General features: G+C 47.9%; 1 long non-coding RNA gene across 1 annotated transcript in view; it reads left to right on the top strand.

Moving 5' to 3' along the window:
• Nucleotides 1-5,836, top strand: part of LOC103260230 — a 55,006-nt gene extending 49,170 nt beyond the window's left edge. The window contains exon 3 of the long non-coding RNA XR_504274.2: nucleotides 5,706-5,836. This is a non-coding gene — a long non-coding RNA (uncharacterized LOC103260230). The remainder of the gene's footprint in view (nucleotides 1-5,705) is intronic.
• The last annotated feature ends 715 nt before the right edge of the window (nucleotides 5,837-6,551 follow it).

The raw sequence follows: 6,551 nt of genomic DNA, 5'->3' as shown, positions 1-6,551 counted from the left end.
TTTTTGGATTATTGTAGAGATGAGGTCTCGCTGCCCAGGCGGGTCTCGAACCCGTGGGCTCAGGTAATCCACTCACCTCAGCCTCCCAAAGGCGTGGGATTACAGGCTGAGCCACCGAGCCCGGCTCCCAATCGAACTTTTGAAAAAGCCAAATTGGTGTCACTCACAAAACCATTTCAAAGCCTCCCGTTACTCTTAAGGTTCCAAAGCCTTACCACACCCTACAGTGGTCCTGCCCACACCTCTGGCCTCACCTGAAAGCTCCCTCCGGCCCCTGCCTCTTATTTCCCAGCCTCTCTGGTCTTTTTGCCACTCCTTGAACGAACAGAGAAACTCTCCTCCTTAGGCTTTCACCCTAAGGTTGGTCTCCCTTTGCTCAAGCTGTTGCCTTTGCTGGAAGCACCCTCTCCTCCCTTTCTTCCAACCTCTCACTGAGCTAACCTCATCCAAGCCCAGCTGAAGTCTCACATATGCAGCTGAGCTTTCATGTGCCTCCCCAGTCAGGTTAGCTTCCCCCATCCTCATGACAGGCCCTTTAATCACCTGTGCCTCTCCTTCACAGCATTCACCAGGAATGTAATTAATTGTTTATGTAATTATCTGTTCAATATTAGTCTTCCCCAGTACACAGAAAGCAGCACTGGGACTGTATCTATCTTTTTAAAGGTGCTGACAGAGAAAGGACTCAAATATCTGAGTCAATTAACAGCTGCGGGCCAGGCTCGGTGGCTCATGCCTGTAATCCCAGCACCTTGGGAGGCCAAAGCCAGAAGGATCACTTGAGGCCAGGAGTTCAAGACCAGCCTAGACAACACAGTGAGACCGCGTCTCTACAAAAAAATAAAAAAATTAGTCAGGTGCGGTGACACATGCTGCAGCAGGTTTGGCCTGAGCCCAGGAGGTCGGGCTTCAGTGAGCTGTGACTGTGCCATTGCACTCCAGCCTGGGTAACAGTGAGACTCTAAAAAAAAAAAAAAAAAAGTGCTTCAACTTAGGGTGCCTATAATGTGCTATACATCATAGTTAGGAGCTGCAGATGGTTGTCCCACTTAATCCACACAGTCACCTAATGAGGTACAGGTACTCATATTATTCATCTTCCTACTTTGCAGAATGGGAGCCTGAAGCAGGGGATTACACATGTTCAAGATACCACAGGTGGAACCTCCTGGGTAAATTCAGATTTGTCTGCTATCAAAGTCACTCACCTCTTACTCTTCACAGCTCACTCACTGTGTTAGACAAAGTAGGTGCTCAACCCTGAGGGATGGATGGAATGACCAACTACATAATCTCCTTTGATCATCAAAGTCACCCTTGGGGTCTACAAAGAATTACAATTTCCCTTTCCTAAATGATGAGAATGGAGTTTGAGGGATTCAAAGGGTCACCTAGCAGTAGGTGGCCATCCTGGGCTAGAACCCAGATCTTCTGGCTCCTTGTTTAGGGTGTTTTTCTCTACAGAATAACTATTGTTAGGCACTGAGAGGTAAGTATAGGTGGGATTATGAAGGAAACCTGTGCAGAAAAGTTATCACAGCAGGCCTGAGACTGCTATCCCTAGAAAAATCTGCTTGTAAGGATGGCCTTGGCTGGCATCTGAGCATGAGGATTTCAGGAAGGTTCCCACCACAACAGCTGATAGTGACTCAATGTGCCTAAACTGTGCAAACAATGGAATGTATACTGAACACCTATTTTTTTCTTCTAAAAGTCTGGACTTTTGGTATGTGCTAGACAGAAGTGCCTACATGATCTGTCACCAATAAAACTTAATCTCTAATGGACTTGCCTGGCAGATAACACTTCACACTTGTCACAATTCACTGCTCGAAAAACTAAGTACATTCTATGAGATTCCCACTGGGGAGTCCTTTGTGGAGTCCCTTCCACTACTCTTGGAAGCTTGCAACTGATTTCCCCTGGACTTTGCCCCGCGCACTTTTCCCTTTGCTGATTTTGCTTTGTATCCCAGCTCTCTTCTTGGTCACTTGCTGTGATAAATCATAGCTGTGAGTATGACTGTCTGCTGAATCCTATATGTCCTCCTAGCAAATCACCAAACCTGGGGATGGCCTTGAGGATTCCCAACACAGAAGCCTAACAAGAGATGAATTTTGTTTGTTTGTTTTGTTGTTTTGTTTTGTTTTGTTTTGAGTTGGAGTCTCACTCTGTCGCCCAGACTGGAGTGCAGTGGCTGCTCCCGGCCACCGCAGCCTCGACCTGCTGGGCTCCGGCGATCCTTCCGCCTCAGCCTTCTGAGTAGCTGGAATTACAGGTGTGCGCTACCACGCCCGGCTGATTTTTTGATTTATTGTAGAGATGAGGTCTCGCCTGCCCAGGCGGGTCTCGAACCCGCGGGCTCAGGCAATCCACTCACCTCAGCCTCCCAAAGGCGCTGGATTACAGGTTGAGCCACCGAGCCTGGCTAAGAGATGAATTTTGAAAAGGGTGACAGGGGTATGGGTTAGTAGATTAAAACAGGAGGCAATCGAGGCAGGCAACATTATGTGAGGAAAGGGAGAAACAGGCAAGTTAGGTGGAGAAGGCGTAACACTGTAACAAGGCTTCAACAGAGTTGATGATGAGAAAATCTAGCACTGCGGTGATGAGGTAGAAGAGATGGGACTAGAGAAGCCATTTGCTCAAAAGATACCGTGTAAGTGAAGTGAACCACTTAAAGTCCTACGTAGGGAACTGTTCATTTCAAGGAAGAATGGAAGGAATTTAATGTCTGCTAGACATCCCTGAAGAAGGTCTGGGAATGTGACTCAGAGCTTGAGGCAACATCCTCGATAATTGGTTTTTGAAATAAACTACCTGAACATAAGGAAATCAGTCTGCTCTAAAATAGTCTACTTCCTATTCAGTAAGGGCAACTATTCACTTCTTCCTTTACCTCTTTGTAACGCCTTTGCCAAAGTCCAGTGTTTCCTCCTAACTCTCTTATCCACCCCTTCTCAGTTCCCAGGAAGGTTTCCTGGCATAACCCCACCCGATTTTTTAATCACTTGTTTCATTCTGCATCTATTTAGCATGTAAACCTTTGCTTTAGGTTAAATTATTTTGCCTTTAACCCAGGAAGGCATGGGAAGTTGTCCTAGCTTGCATCACAGGTATTGAGCCAGCTGTCCCTTCAGAATCCTGACATCATGGAAGCAGAGAGAGACTTTCACGATTGCTCCTTAGCTCAGCCCCACCCACCTGCCTCTATCCTCCAGGGTCAAGGGCCTCATAGCGGAAACCCCAGAAGACAGCCTGGCTGTGCTAAGCCATCCGCCTCCGTGAGGGAGAACGGAAAGGGCTCTGGGTGGTGGCTTTGCATCAAGTTAACCTCATCCTGCTCTGACTTCACAGTTGGAGTCCACCAAAGTAACTGGCTTGCTCCGGGTGATACAGCCAGAGCCTGTATTTTGCCTCCCAAGTCCCTTTTCTTTCTTTCGCTGGATCCTTGCCAAGCACTATTCCAAAGCTGTAGCCTGTTATGCCCACAAGGCCTTCCAAGGACTAGAATCCTGCCCCTGAAACCTGAAACCTGGGGCACCAGCCTCTAAGTTACCCGCTCGCCTCTACTGACCAAGGATTCATCCCAGCTTATCCCCCCCATGCCCTGCCTCGTCCCAGCTCACCTACCCTGGCCCCTGAAGTCTAGAGATTGCAAAGTGGCAGCACTGGCTAGTTTAAATGATGGGCTAGGTACCCTAGCACATTGCAGTTTTTTTTTCTTGTTTGTTTTTAATTTAAATTTGAAAGTTTTTAGGCTAGACATGCATTTTCCACTTCCCCCAGAAACCCCACGGTGTTCTATTGCTATTAACCACATGGAAGAAGCGAACTAGTTTTACTGAATATCTGCCAGACACTAGTCTCTGTGTATATTCTGGCTCACTTAATCTTTACAGCACTCAAAATAGGTGACGTAGCTTACCAGTGGGAAAACAGACACTCTTGGAAGTTGAGCAATGTGCCCAGATTATATAACCACAACCAGCAAATAAACGCAGATTTGAACCCAGAACCCCAGATTAAGTCCACACAGTTTTCCACTATGCCGTTAGTAAAAGTAGTAGGTAGGTCTTGATTAGGTTGTGCTCTAAGGAGGCCCCTCTGCAGCCGCAGAAAAAGAAAATAGAATACAGATGGACTTGGGGCAGAGAAATAGTGAACCGATAGTTAAGGTTGTCCAGGAAAGGGTCCCCATGGCCCTGAACTGCGTTAGCAGATCAGGAATGGCTGCGGGAGATACGACATGGTGACTAAGGAACAACAGTGATCTCTGCGACAGTTGGGGAGAACAAAGAGGAAGAGGAGCCTTGAGACAAGTGTCTATAGGACTCACGAAACATCATGGTGAAGATTTTGAATATCACAAATCAAAGTGGCCAGGAAGAGAGCTGGGCAAGGGACAATGATCTGACCAACCTTTCCTTAAGAGTGCTGGCTTCATCCTTGAGAGTGGAAAGAGCTCTAGGGAGAGGGACTAGAAAGCTGGACTAAGCACCCAGCCTTGGCCCCACCAGCACCTGCAGGGCAGAGGAGGATGTGAAGGTTCGAGGAAGGGAACATGGAATGCTGGTGGGGACGGTGTGGCAGCCTCCAAGGAGGTGAGCAACAGCTGCAGTGTGGGCTGGACCAAGGATTGCCAGGCTTTGAGAAGCCTCGTAGGGCAATCTGGGCCGCATGGCAGGTGGGTGGTGCCAAGTGAGGAAGACAACACAAGTGCTGGCTACTCTTTCCAGAATTGCGTTAGTCAAAGAGAGAGAAGAAGGACTGGGAAAATGTGGAGTCTTCTTGTTTAATGGAAAACTGAGCTTGTGGGAGAGGAAAGGAGTCCGTGCCTCGGAGGGAGGAGGAGAGAGCAGACTTGGGAGTGCAGATGGAGAAAGTACTCTTGCCTTGGTCTGGAGGAAAGCACTTTCTCCTTGAGAGGAAAAGAAAAGCGGTGGGGAAAATTCCAGGGATATTCTGAATTGAGGAGGGAAGTCAATGGAGTCTACCATTTCAAGAAATGAGATACTGACTGGGATTTGCTGAAAGTGAGTGAGATGGTAACCCCTCCCCTATACACACCCGGGAAGGCACTGGCTGGGTTCTGTCACTTAACACTGTGTCTCCAGGACTTGCACGGCAGATGGATGCTGTACAGTGTACAGACCATTTGGATGTATATTGCTTTTGCCACAGCATGACTTAAGCATGCACCACCACCTGCCTCCAGATATCAATATGCAAAATGTGCTCATCATTGTCTCTGTAAATAGACTTTGAATTTCTCTGTCAGGACTAATGAGTATTTTCACTTTTATCTCCTTCCTGGTCCTCTGGCCCACTCTGGAGGCTATCTGTGTCAAGGCTGCAGTCTGATCCCTCAAATAAATCTTTCCTCTGGGGAAAGCAATAGACTCATGCTGACCTGACCCTGGCAGCGGGTGCCTGCCAGCCCTGGGGATTGCTTCTACCCTACAGCATGTTCCCCTCTGCCCCAACACACACCCTCATGTCCACCTCTGCTGGAGTGAGAGTTCCTGCCCAGTGGAACCCTAGAAAGTGCCACAACCTGGGCAGAAAAAGCTCTTAGGGGATGGGGCGTCTACTGCCCACAGCCTCTGCTGGTATATGAACTCAAAGACCCCTGATCAGTGACAAAGGCGTCAGGTAGCTTTTGATGAATGTTTTGCTGGTTCTTTCATTCCCCTCCTGCCCAGAATTCTGGCTTTCTTCCATCAAGATAATATGGGAAGAGCACAGGAACTGGAGTCAGAAGACTTGGGCTTGGGTCCTTCCCCATCCCTGCGTGCTGTGAGATCTTTCAAAACACTTTTGAGCCTCAGCTTGCAATCAGGTAAAGTGGAAGAAATACTACCTGCAACCCCCTTCTCTAGGGGAGATAGTGAGGAGTTAATCAGGTAAGACTGGTTATGTGTAAATTCTAGTGTTATTCCATTTCTGGGAGCTAAACAAGTCCTGCTGGGGCGCAACCTCTCTCTCCTAAGCCATACCCAGCATATGGTCTGGCAACCTAGAGCCCGAGGGAAACATACCCCAAATGAATTCAATGCAGTCAGCAAACATCTGATTAGGCCTACTCCATGCCAGGTTCCAGGATTCACACAAAAACAAGCACAGGTCTTGCTCCAAGTTTGCCTGGCTGGGCAGACCTAATAGAGTGTGTGTTTGCTCATGCAGTTGCTAGGACAGTCTCCAGCAGAACTTACTCCATGTTGCTGAGAACAGACTATACAGGTATTATTACATTCTAGGTCCTCTTGCTGACCCTTCAAATGAGAAGGTGGGCAGATTTGAGGCCTGGAGCGGGGGCTCCATGCCTTCAGTGCTTCTATCTCACTGTCTGGGAGATGTGGAGGATCATCCTGCTTTGGCCTGACTCATGAGGGTATGGAGCGGGACAAAATGAGAACAAAACAAGAGTAATGAGAAATGCTTTGAAAAGGAAGCAGCTTTACAAACAAGGAATTATTATTTTTTCTCCAAGGTCCTCTCCAGTAAAGCTGAAATCATCACAGCTTTGTCTAAGGACTGAGATGCCTTTC

The sequence above is a fragment of the Carlito syrichta genome, unplaced genomic scaffold (assembly GCF_000164805.1).
Source record: "Carlito syrichta isolate Samal-C Ts95f unplaced genomic scaffold, Tarsius_syrichta-2.0.1 Scaffold303148, whole genome shotgun sequence".
Lineage (NCBI taxonomy): Eukaryota > Metazoa > Chordata > Mammalia > Primates > Tarsiidae > Carlito > Carlito syrichta.
The sequence above is the reverse complement of the archived record's forward strand: the minus strand, read 5'-3'. Positions and strand labels throughout refer to the sequence as shown.